Source organism: Lissotriton helveticus, chromosome 8, assembly GCF_964261635.1.
Source record: "Lissotriton helveticus chromosome 8, aLisHel1.1, whole genome shotgun sequence".
Taxonomy (NCBI): Eukaryota; Metazoa; Chordata; class Amphibia; order Caudata; family Salamandridae; genus Lissotriton; species Lissotriton helveticus.
Window position 1 is genome coordinate 1,616,722,807 of NC_136069.1, and position 23,639 is coordinate 1,616,746,445.

A 23,639-nucleotide genomic window follows, 5' to 3' on the forward strand; every position below is an offset into this window, starting at 1 on the left:
AGAGTTTGAAACTGTTTCAACATGCCCTCCATCATCTTCATGGCCAAGGCATGGTACCTTGCACTCTGTTCCCTATAGATTGATATGACATCATTTTGCCTCCTTGACATGTCTTGGCAAGGTTTCTAAATCCTGCCGAAGGATTTCAATCACTCTAGGGATTTCCTGTATTCTCCGTAGTGAATCTCAAATATCAAGCAGAGGAGCCCTTTTGCACGGATTTTCTGTCTCACATCAGCCTGTTGTTGGAAAAATGCATCCTCCTACTGGCCATCTTGACCATTTGTCTGCCCCCTCCACATACGAAGAGCTTTGATACGACTACTGGGTTCACCAGCACAGTGAGGGGGGCACACAGTGGACTCTGTAGAGGTGATTGATGCCAAGGGGATACCTGCTCCTCACCAGGGGTGTTAGTTCCTGCAGATGCTTAAGAGAAGGCCTGGGAAGCACTGTCATGGGTGGAGTGTGTAGGAGAAACAACATGTTTACCTTGGATGTGAAGGCTCTGAAGAGGTGATGTTTGTGTTGGGGTAGGTGAATGATGTGACTGGCTGGTTGACTTCTGGAAACAGGCAATCCTCGGAAGTAAAGTGGGAGGTACAATGTTGGCTGGACCTGATGTAGTCTTCAATGGTTTGGCCAGAGGGCCAACAATGCACTCCTCATAATCCAGGTCCTCCTCTGTGACTAGCACTAGCTCATCTTTTTCCTCCTCATCCTCCTCTACTTGAGCAGTGCTGGCAGTTGGCATTGCTGCTTGGAGAAGGATTGGGTTATCTCCTTGCATTGCCCCCCACCCTCCACTGGTAGATGGTTCAGCTTCATCAAGCAACTCATCATCCTCAGCACCTGAAAGACAGAGGTTGCAACATGACACGTATTTGCCGTAGTATATCGTGCTACAGCACAAGGGTAGGACCCATTTTTCTTTGCATCTCTATGAAGCTTCATATGTGGCCTGGTGTGTGTAAACATACATGTGACAGCTCACACTGTAGCATTAAGCTGTTCACTGCAGATGCACAATGCAAAATCACACTCACCAGCTTCAGCCACAGCTCTATGCAGTATTGAGATCCCCAAAGATTTCAGCTGCTGAATCTGGCTCCTTGATTGTGTGACTGAAGCAGCTTCAGCAGGAAGTGACACCTTAATTAATGTTCAGCATGAAGTGTGAGTGGACATGCAAACTTAACGAAGGCATCACTGATTATGTTTGGGAAAAATCACACACCAGCATCCAATGCTTCATAAACAGTAGCAATATCTGTTAATTTCCTTTGAGAAAGATTTTGTTATCGTGAACTATTTGGGAATTAATACTTTACAACACTATAAGGCACACTTATCTGACAGGCGTCTTGTGGTGGGTCTAACTGCTGCAGTCAGAACGTCTTGATAACTGAGAAACTCCTGTAATGTACTATACATGTCCTTATAAAAATACAAAGGATGATGTAAATCATGTTTCTTTATATATATATATGTCAAAGGTTTTCACTTTCAACACAATTGGGGCTACTCCTCTTGAGATAAGAAAATATAAGCATTTTAGTACACACTGCATTATTTAAATTTAAATGTAGAGTTATCCTTTCATTAGTCGACATGTTGTAAAGTAGTATACTCTTATGAGTTATATCTGAGCATATGGAGATAAGTGGCAACATGTATATTAGACACTCCAGATACTGCTAACATATCACCCTATATTTAAGACTATGATCCTTCAATAAAGTAATGTATTATTGTACTTACCAAGGACCACCAACAGCGCAGTGTATGGTGTCTGACCATATGTCACACCGATATATGGAGTGGTCATCGCTGTAGTAGGTGTTTTCCTGGCCCCCGTCATAGAGCCTAAAATTATATGAGTGTATTTAGTTTACATTCTAGTTGACACTTTGTGAGCAACACATCCGAGTTTAGTTCACATGTGTGGGACTATTGATGGATTCTATGTAATATAGATATATGGGGTGTCTGATCACATTGTAGAAAATGGGACCTTCTTCTGACCATATTTCCATACCAGTTTCTTTCAGAGGTATAGGTTAATATGCCCCATGATGCTGCCTCCCCGCAAGAGCAGGAACCTCTGCTCCAGTGGGTGGATCTGCTCTGGCTGTATGTGGAAATTAAAAGTATTAGTCAACAGACAATACCAAAAAATTATGATTATGTAAAACTTCTCACATATTTACTCAATTCTATTAACAAGACAACCTTGATGGTTACTAATTCATGCACATTTTAATGTGCCATATATCAGTGTAAAATGAAATCACCTGCAGTGATAGAACACTGTTTGTGATTATAAAAATGGAAGTTGACATTTCCATCTCCGAGGATTCTGGGTCTTGCAGCATGATAGACAAAAAAAGTCTCATGAAAGTTTAAATCACCATAAATATTTGAACACATTTGCAAGGATTTCCATAGTCACATTAGCAGATTATTGTACACATTTATCAAATTAGTTATTGATAGAATGATCACTATAAACCTGGTACCATTTAAGGTCATCTTTCAGAGGGAGCCCATGCAACAGATGGAGATGCATGGTGGAGAGGACATCCTTCTCAAGTGGGGTGAGACGGGGTCACGTTCATTCACCAGGTAGAGTTCTGGCCAACTCTGTCCTGGTGAACTTCTCCTTCACCTGCCACTTCTCATTCTGCCACTTCTTTTTGACATCTGTGAAAGTTCGAACATCCTCTCTCAGTACACTGACTGAAGTAGCCATCTACTGCCATAGGGTTGTCTCTTGCGTTGCACTGCTGATATATGGAGGAAGACCCCGCAGTTTTTTTTTAAATTCCTCACTACAAAAGTAACAAGCAACTGGGTCTCCTCCTCAGTAAGGTTCTTCTTCCCACTCACATATAGCATGCTGATAGCAAGGCACAGAGCAGGCAGGTAAAGTGTAGGTCTGGAAAACCTTGAATGTGTGCTGCTTTTATGTGATTTGTAGTGCAGGTGTTGCAGGTGGTATTAACTTTCTACAGGTGGATAAAATTACACTTACTCGGCACGGAGTGTGAAGATTCCGCCCTGAGAGTGGAGATTCCGCCCCGAGAGTATAAACTGCACCCTGAGTGCTGAACCTCTGCAGTGGTAAAGATACTACTCGTAAGTCCCTTTGTGAAAATAAAAAAGTAGTAAAGTTGGACTTTTGGTCTAAAATTAGGGCCTCATTTACTACATTGTGTCATAGGGCAGGGCCACAGCAGGCCTTCCGGCAGTGCTGCCCTACATCAAAAGAAAAGGGCAGGAATGCACCGTATCTATGAGATAACGCTCATTCCTGTCCTCTTTCACAGCGCTGGTGCACACATGGCTAGCATGCGCCAACACAAAGGTGTCTATGTTGAAATCAGGTTGTTTTTGTGGGGGAGGGGACTTCTTCCTGCACAAAACCAACCCATGCACCACCCCTGTGGATGCGTTGGCTTTTGATACAATCCCAGGTTTACAGCATGTTATAATTCTGAGAATGTGTCAATGCCATGGATGTTGCGTGGGAACACCCACTGTAATACCCACGACAAGCCTCCCCATCGCAGTATGAGGCAATGTAGTGACTAGTGCAGTATTGCCTCACACGATATCTACGAGGCCATGAAGAGCCACACAGGGTAGCTTTACTTGGCATTGTAGATATGGGTAAGCCCAGTGCACCACAGGAACATCATTAAAAGTGACTTTTGGTCTAACTTCACCTTTGTGAATTAGGCCCAATATTTATACTAAACAATGACTATAACGTACCACACTAGCTGGTGCTGACTGAATGCTATGATAGTTGGTACTGAGGAGGGCTAGAGAGAGACTGTGAAGAGGCCTAAAACATAGGGGAGAGCTGTTTTCCTTCAGGTCCTGAAAGCTATTTATGGATGTAATTTCTAGGGTACATATTTGGTCATACATATTATTAATAAGCATTGGCAATGCCAACATGTCTGATTGGTTCAAGACTCATGAATCTCTCTTTGTAAACATCGGTCTTGTCTCACTGGACATTTTTTCTCCTGGCAAATACTAAATCTTAGGATACAAATCTCACCACCTGTAAGCCCCAGTCCTATCTAATAGTCGGTACCTGTAGCCCACTTAACAATAGACACCTCGTAAGTGATATATCATTGTATATTTTAGATTTGGACCTAAGTCATATTGAACAGTTTTATTTCAGTCATGTTGAAATCTTTAATTTTCTTCTATATCAGAACATTTGATAGCCTTGATTTGTGTGGCATGGTAATAATCCATTTTTAATCTTTTTTTAAATCTCAGCTTGAATTTTATTTATTTAGGTATATTGTTTTGTGACACACCCAACTCCTTGTAAATGGCTGAAGTGTAGACTTTTTGCTCAGTTGAGCTACTAAAGGTGATTTAGAGTGTACAACAAGCCATGCATTAGGGGAGGCCCATTGATCTCTGTAGAAATGCATGTTTGAGCTGGGTTCAGAATGACAATTTTAGTAATAATTACTGAATCCTCTCGATTTTTCCCCAGGTGAATTTCAGAAGGTCAGACCTGCCGAAAGTTACAAGGGATCATGTCCAGTAAATACCAGTCTTTGTGATTTTGGTGCAGAAAGCACCTAAATCTCATTGTTATTTCCCTTGTGGCTTTGAAAAACTTGTGATAGCAGTGGAAGGCATGGTTCATCCTTTACCTCCATGGGCCCCAGGATTATGTGATTGTGAAGCTCAGTCACTACTCAGTCAGAGCTCACATCAGGAACCTGATGACTCCACACTCTATCCTGCCTCATGTATTTCTTGCACTCATTGCACTCATTGCTAACCATGCGCTGTTTAATTGTCCTTGCTCTTGGGTCAGGAAAGTTCTGAACAACCTGCAGATTGCCATTTCGGTAGAATACAATCCCAGAGACAAATAGCTCTCCCCAAAAGAATTAAGCATAATATGCCATTGAGTTCGTAAAGGCTACAAATCAGATAATAACCATCCTCAGTAATTTTCTATCCCTTCTATCGTTGTCCTAACATAATTATTTACTAATAATCACCATGGTTGCAGTTATTAACTAATAATCACCATGGTTGTAGTTATTAACACATACTCACCATGGTTGTAGTTTGGGACTACATTAGGACAACAATAGAAAAGAACTGAGGTTGATTAGTATCTGTTTTGTAGTCCTGATGAAGTCAATGGTTGATTTAACGTAAGGCGAAACACGTGATCTGGATGAATTTCTCTTGGATACATGTGAAGATATGAAAATAAAGTGGAAGAATAATTTCAACTTTTGGACACCTCTTTGGTGCTCAGGATATTATTATATGTTATTTGGAGGCAATTTGTCTTCATCTTGAGAAGTGTTGAGTGTCCGCTTCCTATCCTTGGGGCATCCTTTGGAAGTCAATAGTCAGAAATACTGGGATAAACGATTGTGCACAGACTTTACTTAGCCACATCTTTTTCATGTATAATAAGCATAATGTACACTCAATGCAGAAATACAAAAATCAGATCCCTCTGACATAAAGCATATAATACATTCACCTGGCATGTGTATTCATTCACACATCCAACCTGGTTACCAAGTTACACTGAGTTCTTTTCGGGGAGGAGAGGGTAACATTTTGTTGTCTGTGAAACAAGAGTCTCGCCTGAGATTTCTACATGAAGCTTCTTTCTAAGAAGTTGCATTGGGATTTAGAAAGACTTCTTAGAAATAATCCTAGAATATAGCCTTCTCATTCAGGCGCAATTTGAGTACATGTGGCAAACCTCATGTCCAGCCATATTTAAGGATACACAGCATCATTGAAAGAACTCACCCTGTCCTTGTGGTGCTTTGCGAAATTCTGACCAGGCAAAATCTTAAGGATTTGATGAACCATAGAAGTGTGCACGGAGAGTCCAAAGAAAGGCGAGAACCATTATCATTGAATTCCATTCAAAAACCTGATGTTGTCTATTTATCTACAAGGTCTTTCTTATCATTACACCACACTATTTTATTTCGATAAAAATATTGAATGAAATCTCAGTGAGGACAATATCAGGGACGTCCAAGAAAGGGGAAGGAAGCACACATGTTGGTCCCAGTTATCCACCCCTGTCTTTGCTTGATAAATTTCACTTAACTTTCACTTTTCACTGAACGCCTTTAAGATTATCATCAAATAAAAGTGAGTATTTCTAATATTTTGGCCATCTGAATAAACCATTTCTAAACTATCAAGCTTTGTCTTCTTTTTCGTTTTTTTGAACTTGTTCTTTAAAGTCAGCACGATCCAAGAACATCTTCTCATATCAGATATTTCCGAATTCAGATACACAGGATTAACTTGTATTTTGAATGCTCAGCTAACCAGCTCAGGTGGTTATTTCTTTCTATTGGGTTTAAATCCGCATTATTATTCCCTTTTCTCCTTACACTCCTTTTAACTCCTTTCCCTGTTTCTCTAATTGAATCACATTGAAATACAAGCACCGACGAGGCCAATAGGTTTGGATTTAATGTTCTAACACATGCAAATACTTACATAATTGTGCATGCTCTCTATGTTGTGTCTTTGTGTACCATGCCTTCCTCTCCGCCTCCTAAGTCTGCACATTCTGTTTTTTTCCATTTCCCAAGCATGCGGTGCTGCTGTATTTTAAACTCCTGGGCTGACGTGCTGCTGCTGTGCAGCGCCGCAAGCTTGAGAGGTAAAATCATTCCACATGTGGTGCATCAAGATAAACAATAAAAGATCACTTTCGGCAAAGACATGCTTTTTATTGACATATATCTATTTACAAATGCAGATCGCAACCATCAAACATGAGTTAAGCTGGATGCCTGCTATCATAGCCAATGTGTTGACATTACAAAATGTTGTAAAACTTAATAACTATTCACCTGATGTGCCTAGACATAGACATTAATTCACCAGAATGCTACAATTGACTCTGGAATCAAATCTACCCTCAAGTTCATGACACAGCTAATTCTTGTCCCATCATAAGACCATCTATTAATACTTTGTGTCTGCAAAAAGCAAATGAAGGATCAGGGAGTGGAAATTAATGACAGTAAACAATAGCAAATAGAAACAAGGGCCGTGCCAGGAGTACTATAACGGAATTCAGGGAAGAAGTTGCTAGTCCTGGCTACACTTTCTTGGCATTATTAATGCTAGCAGTATACATTTAGCCTTTAACTATACATGAACCTCTCAAGAGTGCAAGCAGATGTAACTGCAAGGACATAATTAGAGAGTTGTGTGTTTACAGGTAATTTCAACTGGCATTATCAATGAGATAGGAAGAAAGAAATTGGATCCTACCAATAGGGGAGATGTTCTGTCTTAACCTCTTGAATATCCAGAGATATTGGATTAGACGCCTCACTCACTTATCGTGACATGCTTCATTGCTGGGGCCTCTCCACAGCATAGTAGGATGATACCACTAGGGCGGACTCAACCAAAGATGGAATGGGAGTTCTTAAATTAAATCAAGCTGGACAAACAGGGATCCAGAAAAAAAGATTATTATTTAACAGTACCTACAGGTTTACCCAAATATTTTCCTTCATTTATAGAGTACTTGGGGTATGGATAAAAATGTGTTTTGGGGGTATTTTATTGACAATAATTGTTATGTGAAGATTCTATGGCAGAGCACTTCAAAAAGTAAAGGAACACCCACAACTTCCAAGCATGTGGATTCACAGTCCTTTGCCAGACATATTCCCAATCTAAATACCCAGATACATAGCCCTGTCAAAGACAGATTATTAAAATAAGGTGGGAACACAGAAAAACGGGTAGGTTTGAAGGGGAACAGATTTATCAATTGACCAAAATATTTTCTCATGGAAAATATGAAAAACATCGTATTTGTGGAAATGCTAAATTTTTCAGGAGTACTTCTGGAAGTCCATGTCAATTCTGGGACAGTAGGAATGTTTTAAAATCTTAAGCAGAAGCCTATCAGTGTACATGTCCGACTGTTTTTGAATCTGGCTCTAATAGTAAAATCCTTTCCCACACAGTCTTTACCACACAGGCTTTACCATGGATGTTTAAACACCAGGCATGCCTTTAACATGCATGTGTTTTTCCCATGGATGCCTTTGCCACACATGCCTTTACCACGCTTATTGGTAAGCATAAGTACGTCATTTTAATTAGTTTACAACTAAATTTGGCCCCACATTTATTAACACACTTAAGGCGATCAACGTGGGGACTTTGGCCAGGAAATTTTCTAACAGTAGATTATCTCCCAGTTTTAATAGACTAAGAGGGGCAAGGCAGGGTTGCCCTTTATCTCCTCTTCTTTATGATATTTACATAGAGCCTCTCACCCAAAAGTTGATTTTGGATACCTTAGTTGTTTTATTTAGTTCTTCATCCTATAGCTGTAAAGTTGTGCTTTATGCTGATGACCTATTAATCTATACGGCTGTTCCTTTGACTCCGATTCCGAGAGTAGAACAACTATTGGTGGAATTTGGCTCTGTTGCCGGTTATTTAGTTAACACTGACAAAATGGAGGTTATGTGTTGGAACATTGCGGATTGGGAGGGGCAAATTTGTTCTAGGTTTAGATATTTGGGTATCTCAGTAGTAAGCGATATAGATAAAATTCCACATCTTAATTTGTCAAGGGTTTCTAAAAAGAGTGAATGCCTATTAAGTAGGTAGACAAATCTTCAGTTGACACTCTATGGACAGGTTAACTTGATTAAAATATTTGTCCTTCCCAAACAAACCTATCTTTTTAATGCTGTCTCTCTTGGGTTTCCCAAACAGGCTATTGATAAAATTCAGGGGAAGGTGGCAAGTTTTGTGTGAGCTCATAAAGGAGCTAGGCTATCTTGGAAAAAACTCAGATGTAGGCTGAATAAAGGGGGGTTGGCTTTACCTGATTTTAACTGGTATTGTGTTGCCTTTCAATGAAAAAATATCCGAATGCTCCTGGCAAAAATGGATGGTTCCACCTCTGGGAAACTATTTGGAGAGATTGTAAGGCTGTGGAGTGTGGAGGGTTTTCTATACAAGTGTGGTGCACCCAGGTTTTTTAAGAAGGTTTGGCTAAAGGTAATGAGATCTGCTTAGATATTTGGTATAGGGTCAGGAGGAGGTAGGGCATGGGATATTATTCAGATTTTGCTTCAGGTTGGGACTCCCCCGAAACCCCAGAATGTGTAAAGGATGCCCTAAGTCTTCCACTTAGAAGGGTGGGAGTCACAACTTTGTCTGATTTGGTATCATCGGAAGGAGTGCACCCCTGGGAAGTAATAAATGCAAAAAACAGTAATGAATTATCTAGATTTAAGTGTATCCAATTATCTACCTCGTTTGTGGCATCAAAAAAGGAGATTGGGGGTGATTATGAATTGGAGATGTCTCTCCAGGATATCAGACCTAAGAATAAAGAATTGGCAAGATGGTATGAGGGATTTTAGTGGCAGAGGATGAAAAGTTTTCGCCCCCTTATGGTGTTTGGAGAGGAACCCTTGCAGAAGAGGTCACCAAGTCAGTTTGGGATAGTTCATTGAAGACTTAGTACTCAACTGTTAAACCTGCTAATTTGAAGTGGAACAATTTTTTCACTATTAATCGCCTCTATTGGACTCCACACAAAATATCAAAGTTCGCCCCTTAACCTCCCCCTAAGTGTGTTAAGTGCGGTTGCATACGAGCCAATGTTGTTCACATCTTCATTGATTGTCCACATCTGAGATTCGTTTGGGATGGTATAGAACTAGCATTAAAAGGTATTGATCGCGAGATAAAATTAAAGGCAAAACGTATCCTCCTAGGAGATAATGTAGCACTAACTTTGCTGCTGAGGCGGCCCCACAGAAGGTTGCTCTGTTATCTGATTCTTAAAGATAGGAGGGAAATTTGTTTGAAATTGAGGGACCCCCTACCTCTGATAGCGGAAGACTGCGTCAGGGCAGCAGTCAGGATCTGCTGCCTTGACAAGGCATCATCAAGGAATCCAGATTAGTCTATATGGTCTGGTTTTCTAATCCGGTGTCACTCCCTGGGTGTTGGCTATCCGTCCCTACGATTACACTAATTTACTGACAATGGTGAGGGTCCAGGTGGAATTGGACCAAGGTGAGTGCAGTGACCGTTGTGCGCATAGATAGACGATGCAGTTCTCTTTGATTTGCAGACTCTCCTTGGTGATATGAGGGTGAAAAAAAAGACAACAACTACATTTTAGGGTTTAATGTTTTGTAAATGAATAATTTATTATTAAATTGAATGCTAAAACAATTTTAAAATGTATTAGTTTTGTCAAAGGATTCAGGGGCACTGGGTGGGGAACTGTATTAATACTGGGGTAGTAACTATGAACACGCTGGCATTCATTTTAAAACTGTAATATATTATTACATTTATTGATGAAATTAAAACTGCATTTATTTAAATCCTGAATTATAATCCTTCACGTAGGGAGGTGTTCCGTTGGTGAAGCATCTGAATTCCCATGCATCCACCCATGGATTTTGGCGCATTCCCATATTTACCAAAGCTTGTACGCCTGGGAATGCATTAAAATGCTAAGCTCCGTGAAGCCGGCATAATGAGGATAAATATCTTTAATTCTCCTTGTTATTTACTCTTTCTATGCATACTGCATTCTGCAGCATGCATAGAATGGAGAAAATGCCTTTAAAGATTGTTTAAAGGCAGTTTATTGTAGATGTAAATTGTGTTGCAAGCATTGCAGACTATTTCCAGGCTTTAGGGAAAGAGGCATACACAATTCCACCTCTGATGATTTAGAATACACTAAAAAAGAGAAACAAGCATCCTGGGATCTTTGGTATCGCTTTGTTTGCCCTGAGTTAGCAGGGTAAGCCCAGATGTGGGTCCCTTGCTCACTTTGCCACTGGATTCAAGCTAGCCTGACTGATGACAGCTGATTATCCAGAAACCAGTCCCAGAATGCTTGTTTACGGTCCAGGGAAGACATGGCTTGGCAGTTCAGGCTGGACTGTTCCCATGAGGCACAGGGTCAGACTGATTTGCATATGGCCATGTCTGAACTGGGGTGATGGAGTGAGCTACAGAATGATGATGGATTAAACCCAGATACGTTGACTGGGAGTGAGTGTTTGATTTGTTCCAGCGCTCTGTCCATCATTCCCTTTGGTATCGCTTTGTTCGCCCTAAGTTGGCAGGGTATGCCCAGACGAGGGTCCCTTGCTCACTTTGCCACTGGATTCAAGCTAGCCTGGCTGAAGATGGCTGATTAGCCAGAAACTGGTCCCAGGATGCTTGTTTCCGGTCAAGGGAAGACATGGCTTGGCAGTTCGGGCTGGACTGTTCCCATGAGGCACAGGGTCAGACTGATTTGCATATGGCCAGGTCTGAACTGGGGTGGTGGAGGGAGCTAAAGAATGATGATGGATTAAACCCAGATCAGTTGACTGGGGGTAAGTGTTTGATATGTTCCAGCGCCCCGTCCATCATCCCCTTTTGTATCACATTCAGAAACTAAAGCTGTGGGAGCACTTGTTGGGGCCGACTGCATGACCATGATCTGAAAATCGATCAGGGAGTGGTCAGACCATCCCACTGGGCGAGGGGCCTGGACTGTATGTGGGGGGAATTAGTCAGAATAAGATCCATTGTATGGCCCGCAGAATGAGTAGGTCCAAAGTTCATCTTTTCCAAACCAAAAGTGTCCAAATCTGAAAGGAATTGGACAGAATCTATTTTCGCTATAAATATTACGGATCCATATTTAAATATCGAAAAAAAAATATAATCAACAAAAATATCGATGTAAAAATATCGATTCCAAAAATATCGACTCCCTATACTTAAAAAGGTAAGTACAATAATACCGACTCAAAAATATCGATGTAAAAAATATAGATGTAAAAAATATCGACTTTAAAAAACAACATAACTTAAATTAAATAAAATAAATATTATTATCATTATTAACAAATTAAATTAAATGTAATATATATTTAACTAATTATAACAAATAAACTTAATTTAATAAATATAAACACAAAAAAGTGTACATATACATATATTTACTTAAATACATTTCATTAACTAGTATCTTTATTTAATTTATAAACTTTATTATTATGAAAAAAATAAAAACATATATAAATAATTTAAAATAAAATAATATATTCTATATTTATTTAACACATTAAACTATTAAAAAAAATAATAGACATTTAATAACAAAATAAAAACATTAGTAGTTAAAACATTGGATAGCGGGAGGGTAAAAATTACTATTCCCACTCCAGTGAGTGCAACAGTAGGGAAAGCACTGTATAGCGTAGGGGTACAAATTACTATTCCCACTCCAGGGAGTGCAACAGTAGGAAAAGCGCTGGATAGCGGAGGGGTAAAATGTACTATTCCCACTCCAGTGAGTGCAACAGTAGGGAAAGCACTGAATAGCAGAGAGGTAAAAATTACTATTCCCACTCCAGTGAGTGCAACAGTAGGGAAAAGCGCTGAATAGCGGAGGGGTAATATTTACTATTCCCACTCTAGTGAGTGCAACAGTAGAGAAAGCACAGGATATCGGAGGGGTAAACATTACTTTTCCCACTCCAGTGAGTGAAACAGCAGGGAAAGCGCGGAATCCCAAAACAATAAAAAACAAAGCTATCATCATTTTTATTAAATTTTATTTCCAGTTTTAACATAATTAATATATAAATGTAAATATATTATTATTAACAAAGATAATACAACATTATTAATCACACATTATTTAGCACTATAATATCCACAACACACACCTAAATATGATTACACAATTACATTTAATATTTACGAATTAATTAATGAAAATTAATGTATTCATTAATCAATAAAAAAATAATTACTTACCAGCCTTCACACCATTTACACATATAAACACCACAACACACACCTACAATTAATTACACAATTACAATTAATAATGACTAAATAATTAATGGTAAATATTTTTAAAATATTTAATAATTAATCCTTTTTTAAAAAAATTATCATTTTGGCAGTTTTCCAGGAGTTAGGGGCTTTGCCTGTATCTCCAATTTGATTAATCACCGAGCAGAGTGTAGGTAACAGTTCCTCGCTGCAGCATTTATAGATTTCAATTGAAAGTGTATCATCACCAGCGGATTTCCCCTGTGGGAGAGAAGAAATAGCCAATTGTAATTCGGAGAGTGAAAAATGTCTTTCGAGTGGTTCCATTAAATCAGGCTCCCTATCTAATGTCCAATTCTTGATTATATATTGTTGCATGTTCTCTTCAGTAGGGGTAGATTCGGGTGTATAAAGGTTGCCATAATATGTAACAAATCGCTGTAATATCTGTTCTGGTTGATTATAGCTAACCCCGTCCGCCCCTTTATTATTTTTAATCAAAGAATTGGCCCTATCTTCAGCAACCTTATAAGCAAGAATCTTACCAGCTCTGTCGCCGCTTTCATATTGTGACTCTTTGTATTTATGTAGTTTCAAACTAACTTTCTCTCTTAAAAATGTTTTAGTTTTGGACCGGAGGGTAGTCAATTTAAGTTCCAGTAGAGGTTTATTTTTTGAAGTATATTCTTCCAATGACCGTATTCTAGAAGTCATTTCCAAGATCTCATTTTTTCGTTCTTTATTTTGTCTCATAATGAACTGCTGTGCAAACCCTCTAATGCTTGCTTTGCATGCATCCCATACATAAATGGGGTGAGCTGAGTCTAAATTAAATTCCAAGAATTCTTTAATATGTTTCTTTAATTGGGAAACAAATAAAGTATCTTGGAAAAGAAAATAACCTAACAGCCGGCTTAGTAGATAAAATATTAAACCGTAATATAATAGGGTTGTGGTCCGAAGTTATTTTTGGACAAATCTCCATTTTACAACCCTCTAAAACACGATCTGTCGTCCATGCCATGTCAATGCGGGAGCACATTTGGTGGGGGGCAGAATAATATGTATATCCTGCAAGTGTCGGATATAAATTCCTCCAAACATCTTTTAAATTATGAATGCGTGATAACTCTAAAATAGCTGCCCTAGTTTTGCGCATGCGTTGTGATGGACTCAACTTGGTCGTATCCCTGGCATAATTCATAACACAGTTGAAGTCCCCCATCATTATTATGTCCCCTTCCCAATCCAAAAGTTCAATATTAAGATGATCAAAAACCCCCGCATCGTCAATATTTGATCCGTACAGGGCACATAGTACATATTTTGAATTAGTTAGGTTAAGTTGTACTAATGTCCATCTACCGGCTTTATCTGAGGCAGTTCTAAGTACCTCCACCTTAGAAGTTTTCTTCTTGAGTATAGCGACCCCCCTAATTGATGCATTCAAGGCAGTGCAAGTAATCAGTTCATATACCCCTTGTTCCATCATTTTACGGTCCTGAAAACGAATATGGGTCTCATTTAAAAGGGCAAAATGAGGGTTATACATTTTCAGTTCTTCAAAAACTAATTGTCTTTTAATTCTATTGTTGAGACCGGAGACATTCCATGCTAGACAGTTTATTTGATACATTTCTTCGATTTTAACCTCTGTAAACAGTGCCCATTGCGTTTATTCTTTAAATCATTATTCAGGTCTGTATATATGCTTGTGCTGTCGGTTTCTCCCTTATTTCCCCTAACCCTTCCCCCCTCAACCTGCTCCCCTTGAGCTTCCCCCCCTGCTCTAGAGGTCCCACCCCAAGTACCTACCCAGAAGCCTCCCTCTATCTTCTGCTGCCGCTGGAAAGGCAGCTAGCCAGAGAGGTCTTCCCAAGATCTCCCCCTCCATATTGAGCTCGTATGCGAGGTCCCAACCCAACCCAACCCGAAAAATGTGCTTTTATAATTAGCAAAAATAAAGAAAAAAGGGGTTATTCATAGCTTTCAAATTCTTGGTTTCTGTAAGGCTAACTACCTAAGTTTTGATATCCATTTTCGCCAATAGTTGCTCTGCTTCAATAACATAAGTATGCCCAGCATTTATAACTTTGAGACGCGCGGGTTCTTGAAGATATACTGTGACCCCCCTAGACTTAAAAGAATCTATCAGTTTCTGCAGCCCTCATCTTTTGTCCATGGTAAACTTACTGAGGTCTGATTTAGCAAAAAAAGTTACGTTATCACAAGTCACTGGTGTATTCGGTCGAGCTTTATTTGAGCCTGCCTGTCTCAGCAGATAATTTCCAAAATAGGCCAGAATGGGTCGAGGGTATTTGCTCTCTTTGTTTTTAGAGATGATCGGTAATCTATGTACCCGTTGAAGCTGGGAGTCCCAGTCCCAATCCCCGAGGTCCGGGAATGCCTTTTGAAATAATCGGACCAAATAGGCCCTTACATCAGAACCTTCAGACCCTTCGGGGATTCCAAAAATTCTCAAATTCTGGCGCCTCTGTCGGTTTTCAAGATCCTCAACTTTATTCTTCAAGATCTCAATGTCTTCCTTATGTTCTCCTGTTGAGGCCATAGTAGTGGCCAGTGTTTCCTCGACGTCGACTACCCTCTGCTGTAGCTCTTCAATATCTTTAGTGACTCCACTTAGCTTGCTGGTGACTTCCTGTAAACAGTTATGCATCTTACAGTTATCTTCCTTTAATTGGCGGAAGTGTTGTTGAGACTCTTCATGATGTACCATTAATGTTTTCAGGATTAGATCCAGAGAAGAAGAAGAAGTTTCAATTGGAGTAGGAGAGAGAATGAGAGATGTAGCGGGTGTAACCGTTGTAGCTGATATAGCCCATAGTGCTATTGCCTCATTACAGGGGGTAGTAGATATAAAGGAATCATCTCTCTGGCTAGATGTAACACACCCAGCTGATCCAATATGAAACCTAGCAGGTGTAAAGTCCGGAGAGACCACAGTGATAGAAGCCGGATTGAGTTTTGAGCCCGGAGCTAGGTCTAAACTTGGTAAACCCCTTTGCTAGGAGAGATCTTAAAAGTATGGTCTTGTGAATTGTCAGCTTCAAAGGAGTGATTTCCTGATAATACAATAGACGTGTTTTGAGAACCCCCCCTTAGCCTGCATCCACTTGAGTAGGGGGCTTTGATCTCTGGTTATGTTCCCTCCTGTAGCTGTTGATAATAGAGTTGTAAGCAGCGTTGCTGCTGCGTTGCGTTGCGTTGCGTTGCTGTATCTATAGTCTTCCCTTTCTTAGCTCTTGCTTTTCCTTTCCCCCTTCTCTTAATAGCAAAGGATTTTTCACTTCTTGTTTGAGCTCGGGCACTCTCAGATCCTCTATCTTCCCCTTCCTCTACTCCTTCCACATATTCCTCGTACTCATCATTAGAGTTGTTTTCTTGTACTGAGTTTGCCTCATTACTCTCCATATCATTATCGATACTGGAACCTTTCTCTTCCAGAGTCGTATTCGGTGGTGGTACCAGTACTTGTGCTTGTACTTGTACTTGCGCTTGTACTTGTGCTTGTAGGGGTTGAGGGGTTAATGAAGTCACTATAGGGGCGATATCGGTTTGTAAAAGTGCATCGATATCAGAGGGAAGGGCGTCAGTATCATTATCAGTATTCACCTCTGATTCAACACCCCCATTCGAAGCCTCCGGAGGCCCAATTTTAGTGTTCAGCGTGGATCGCGCGTCCGCCCCTTTGTTTGGATTATTTTTAATAATTAATCAATAAAAAATTAATTACTTACCCCCTTCATACCATTTACACATATAAAAACCACAACACACACCTAAAATTAATTAAACAATTAACATAATTAATTATTAATTGACTAATTGAAATTCATTAACAACGAATTATTGAACTATTATTAATTATTTAATTAACACATTAATTAATCAATAAATTGCATATTATTAAATTACTTCCCACCCTATTCCCCTATAAACCCAAAACCCGCTACAGAACTAATAACGCACAATTAAACTTAAAATAAATTAATAACTACGAAAATTATAAAACATATAATAAAATGACAATAAATTCTTATTCAAAACACTAAAATACATAACATTATTAATAAATCGATATTTTTGTCAACTACATTTTTGTAAACAATATTTATTATGACTATCTTTTTGTAATCGATATTTATTACAACTATATTTTTGTAATCAATATTACTTACCGGTCAGTCAATATTCTTGTCATCTATATTTTTGTTGTCGCTATTTCTTCCAAACGATATTTCTGCGGTGATATTAATGTCCCACGATATTTCTCCGTCGATATTCCTGCTCTGCATCACATATTACAATCACATAATCCGATGAAATGTTTGGAGGGAATACTATGAGTAGCAATGAGTTCCAATAATTTGAGGGTAAAGTCTCAGAGAGGCCCTGGGGGGCGATACACAAGGGCGCCTTTCCAACAATCCTTGGGCTATGGCTCAATTTTAAAAATTCAAGTCTCTATCTTTTCCTTCAGGCTCTTATCAATTTAAGATACTTTTAGGAACTCTTTGTAAACCATAGCAATGCCTCCACCTGCTTTCTCATCCCTGTCTAGCCTTAAAATATGGTAGTTCTCAGGGAGAGCCAAGGTAATTGATAGCGTGGATACAGGCTTGAGCCAGGTCTCGATAAGATGTTGTGGGTTGAGTAAGCAGACCACAGGTACACAACCAACAGCACTTAAAAAATGTTTTTCCAGCCAATACTTTGACTTATAAAAAGGAAAAGCACTTTATAATGCCCACACTTTTCAACACTAAGCAATAATTTACAAACATATGCCTTTTAGGAGGTGAAAATACCTATAGTAATACAATATTTAGTAAGCCTTGAACCCTAAAACCACAATAACCTCACAATTTTTAAACACAATATAATGGGGTTAAGTCATTGAAAGTCAGGTCTACTGGCTTTTGTCAGGGTGTCACCACTACAGTAGACACAGAAATATGCCATTATGACTGAATGTCAACAACCAAACTTCTCAATATGGTACCACTTCATGACATTCATTAATCTTCATAACGCTTCATTGTTAAACTTGTCATTGTCAATAGAGATTACAGTATTCAAAGTGGTGTGTGCATAAATATTACTTCTGTAAAGCAAACTAAGGAAGTACCACATGAATGCCACTCACATTATAAGGCATGCACAGGTCATTGTCAATTCATGAAGGATCCCTCTGTGACAGGCTACATGTGGAACAAGCCAAGAGCCTCTTATTCCAGTTGAGCAGCAGCAGACCTTGTTTCACAAGGCAGAGACTGGAGGTTACTGAGCTTACAAAGAGTGAGACACACTCACAGCAAAGGCCCAAAAACGTAACAGTCTAAAAAAACATGAAAAAAGGGTGCTAAATGGGTTGTAACTCATTTCCTACAGGCAGTCTTACATCAATTAAGAGATCATCATTTCTTTGCCAATCATACATCAGGGTGTTCATATAAATGAATTGAAGGTTTCTGCAATTATTCAATGGGCTACATGCACCACAATCAAGGCATTTCAAAGTTTTTGGGATTTTGACAATTTCTATAGTAGGATAATTTCTTAGCTTTTAGAAATCATAAGACCCATTACTAAGTTACAACGTAAGGAAGAATAAGGAAGAAGATTTGTATTGTCCAAACATTCAGGCCAGGCTTTTGTTTCAATGTGATGTTGCCCCTATTTTTAAAATTCCCTTATATAGATTGCCCTTTCATTGTGGAGACAGTTCTTCCAATCATTCAATAGAGTTTTTTTCTTGTCTCATAATATTCCAAATATTGGACAGATTTGCACTGTTGCTTATTTCTCTAAAAAAAAGTTTACTAGTGGAGCTAAACTACACTATCAGTGGTAGAGAACTTTTAGCAATCAGGACTTTTGAAACTTGAAAACCCTATTTGTATGGAGAAAAATACACTGAAGAAGTATTTACCGATCAAAGGACTTTAAAGTTTGTAAAATCAGCTACATCACTCAGTTCTTGACAACTCAGATAGACATTGTTCTTTCTAGATATGAATCTGTAATAAAATATAGATCAGTTTCTAAAATTGGTAAAGCTGATTCTTTATCTTCACTGACTTGAGAGGCAGTTTTTTTACTCTTGTCCACAAGAAGTTTAATTTATCAATTATATTGCCATGTTTAATGTAGAAATATTTGTGCTAAAAGTACATAAAGAAACTCTATCTATTGATAGAAAAAACTGAGAGAAGGAAGAAGACCACAGAATATGGTTTCTTGTATCAAGAAAAAGCTGTGCATTTGTTACCAGTTCAGATAAGAGAGCAGCAGCTATGAACAGGCGTTATGACTCTGGAGGTGATGGACATCTAGAAATAGTCAAAACTCTAGCTGATGTCAAAACATATTTTTGGTGGTCAAACTTATTTACTGACGGTAAATATTATAAACACAAATGTTTTACCTATGAACAGATTAAAAGTACCCATAATTTACCTCTGGGGTATTAATAATGTTGAGTGTCCAACTTAGGTTCTGGAAGACAGTCTCAGTTACTGTCGTTGTGGGATTATGTAATGGTCAAGATTGTTCTTCAAATCATTTGTCAAAAATGGGTCATTAAATACCTTTGTCAGGGATACCCATGTCCAAAAAGTTGGCATATGTATTTGCAAAAAATATTGTCTGCCTACGTAGCATTCCAGATGTCTTGATGGACAAACTGAGAGGTTAAATCAATGAATTGAATAGCATTTGACATATCAAACCTTGCAACAGGATGATGATTGGATTAAAAGTTGACATAACTATCATACACTAGTTATCATGGCCAGCACTCCCGCTTATCTTGCAGACAAGCTCACCATCTCTGGTGGACCTGGGCACACCCGGAACCAGAACACCATCAGAATAAAGAGTGAAAAAGACAAAAAAAGACAGCAGGTCTTATCGATCTATGTACTGAGGATCTGGAGAATATCCCCATTTCCATCAATACTGCAGAAGCCATGCTCCAATTTAGGATAGATTGGAAGGCTAAACTCTGCAAAGGACACTACATCAAAATGTATTAACCATCCTCAACCCAGATCCATCTCCTCTTATTTGTTGACTTTAAGTTTGTCTTGGACAATGTCCAGAGCACTGCTGCCTTTTGGCTAGCTTTGAGCGGAGAAATACTATATACATTCATACATACATGCCTATAAACATACATGTATGTATATATATATATATATATACATACATACATGCCTATAAACATACATGGATCCTGGATCAGTGTTTATGTACATCAGTACATTCTTACCAAAAAGCACTGAAGCGAGTTAACAGAAGTACATAGGTCAGCACATGAAACTCTGTAGATATATAATGTCAGTCACGAATTCTATGCTGATCATAAGATGAATCAATTTCTTCTATATGTTTTTAGTGAAAGTATAGCTCCTCGCAAAATATATGCATTTTGAGAAATCTTCAAAGTTGCAACCTAAGTTTGTATGGCCATTCCATATTGAACAGATTGTAATTTCAAATTCTGTTAGAATTAAATTGCTCCAGTCTACGGAATTTCATCTAGTATCACATGCATCTTTTCTGAAAACATGTTTGGTTAAAGTCCATCCTGTTTCAAATCATGTGCCAAATGAGGTTGAATCTGACAGCAAAATGGGATGCATAACACTTTAGATGCAAATATTGTCAGGAAACAGAAGTTGTTGCAGGTTTTGGTTGTTCAGAAAGGGTTTCATCCTGATGTTCCTTGTATGATACATGAATTTTATGCAAGATACCCTGCCTCTAACACTGAGATACTGGTCTTTGGGGGGCACTGTGAGAAGCAGATCAGGAGGCAAGTCCTTGAGGTTATGATGAGCGTGGGGCGCATGAATCAAACCCTGCCTGTGCTGAGGTTACTGCACTTAAGGAAGGGCTGGTGATGTGCGAAGGGTGTTGTTACTTTCAGAAGGCTTCACGCTTGCAGAAAGCTCGTTTTGCAATGGCTTTCTTGCAGATTAAGAGCATGACAATCTCCAAGATATCTTTTCATGCTGAAAACCTAATGAGACTGGCAACTGTGTTTGCAACTGGGACCTGACTATCTCAGCTCATAGAACATGAGTCTCTTAACCTCAAGGTCATGGGATTTGAACTTGATGGTGGACAGAAACGATACCTTTTTAGAAATATTGCACTTGGCCACACATATTATGACCTGAAATCCTCCTTTGACGTCCAATCATTTTAAAAAACTTATATCACTTTATTACAGAGACGGGCCTGAATGTTAGTGTGTTTGGAACAATAAACTTTGAACTAAGCTAGTTTAGTGAATCAAACTTTTGAACTGTTCTTGATTAAACATTTAAAGCTAATGTCCTAGGAACTAGTACAGTCTTTTCATACTATTGATATTGTTCTGTATATTTTAAAGTAGCAGTGATGTTTGGTAAATTATATATGTTGTGTATGTAATGTAGGTAATTATGGAACATTAACAAATGTTTAATTACTTTCTAGTGGCACTAGGGCTTATAAGGAAGGAACCAACTAATTCCAAAAGGTGCACTTTTATGGAATCAGAGCTGGTTATCTAGAGGACATTTAATCACAATTACATTGGTCATTTACACCTTGTAAAGAGTATCAGGAAATGTCTGCTCCATAACAAGAGACAGAGAGTTGGTTACTCAGAGATAGTCTAAAGGTATATCATTTCTCGCAGGAGGTTAGAGACCAATTACTAAACATTTCTTTCATTGCCTTTAGATAACCATTCCAATCTGCAGCTGTCTGTGCCCAACAGAATGATGAGGCAAAAAGATATCCAGTATCTCAGTTTTTCTTTTATCGATTTCTCTTTTTCCATTCTACTAATTGTCCCACATACAATATAATGTGTGGTGAGTAATGGTTGTGATGAGGAGTGTAAGATTGCATCACTCCAGCTGTATCCAAGGTAAAAGAATAGTAATTTCTGTCAGCTGCCAGGTTAATGTGTGATCAGTCTGGATACACCTGTCAGGGCAGGAGGCAGTGCATGTATGCAAGAAAGTGGTTTGTTAGTTGAGGGGGTGGATGTCTCACTCAGGCAACAACCCCAATCCTTCTCAGGGTGAACCACAAAAGTCACAAAATTATCCTGTAGCTAACCTTCTGGTAGCTTGGCACAAAATAGTCAGGCTTAAATTAACCCTGTGCATGCCTAAGATGAGCTCAGCTCATCATGAGGCACAGTGGAGCTGTGCTCATGACGAGCTGAGCTTTTCATAACGGCCGCAGACTAATTCCCCACCTGTGCGGGCATTCTACGGGAGTGGGCGGAGTCGTGACAAGCTCAGCTCATCATGAGCACAGCTCCACTGTGCAGTATGATGAGCTGGGCTCATCACGAGCACTGCGCCGCCGTGCGCAGCCCCCCCCCCCCACACCAAGGGGTTAAAGGCAAAAAAACAAAAATTGTAAAATATCTATGCAGCACATAAAACATAATTATGTAAACAGCAACACAAAGTCCCAGAAAATTGAGTATGTTTTAATAAATTAAATTAGACCAAAAGGACAACATTCCAATCAGTAGAACCTGAAAACTCAAAGCACGATTTCTGGACATCTGGTTGTGATGGAACGCAGGCCAGATACAGGTACCAGGTTAGTCCTGCCGAACAAGTTATCTCCTCAAAGTTCAGCACAAAGGGTCCAATTCACAGTGGAGGACTCCATGCGGAGCTGGGAGAGTGTCTCTGATGGTCATCTCTATAGTGCAAAAAGCAGGCCGTGTAGCACATGCTATCGTCGCTGAAGCGTGAAGAGCATCACAGGCAGTTGGCCGCCACAGCGAGCTGTTGTTTCCGTGGTGCGAAATGCAGATCTTGCTCTGCTAGTGTTGCAAAGTCAACCTGTGCCCTGGACAACCCCATTTCTATTGCTGACTGGTACATGTGGTAACTGACTCTGAGTGTCCCTGGGTCAGTGCTATGCTGAAAACACACTTAGAATTCAGTGAAAACAACTGCACACACTAGGGTAAACTATGGGTTAGGGTACGACTATGATTGGCCTGACCTCTCCTATAAGGCCTTAGTACATAATAGGGCAGGGGGATTAAAACTACCTTTAAGTCCCTAGTATATAATAGGGCATGGCAGTTTAGAGTTTATAGGCCAGCAGCCCTTTCTGCATTTGTATGTGTGCACTGCTGAGAACCTGAGGTCAGTTTAAAAGCAGCCCTGTGTTGCATGACTGCTTTTAAAATGTACATTGTGCCTAAACTCGACTTTGGTGTTTGGGACACTTAAAATTGATTCAAGGACTTAGGAGAATGGTATTGATAAATCCAACCATATGCTATTGTTGAATGTATCCTAAAATGTACAGAACAGAAGTTATAAGACTTTCTTGTCTGCAGGCCAAAGTTCAGCCTTCTGATGGTCTGCCCTGATTGGTCAGAGTTAAGTGGATTAGCCAGGCTGCTTTAATGAAGTGATAAGTGGCACCAGGGGTGAGGAGCCATCTGGGTGGAGATGGTTCTGCTACACAGGAATGCCAGAGCAAGGGGTCGGGGTCATAGACCATGAGCTTCAAACAAAGAAGGGGACAGGCAGAAGCAGCCATGTCCATCTACACACATGCCCTCTGAACCCAGCCAGATGACAGTCTTAAGGAAGGAATGTGCAGATGCCAGGGGGGAGGGAGATTAAGGAGATGAGCTATCCTGGAGGTTAGTTTAGCCAGCTCTTGCCTCTCTACTGAGA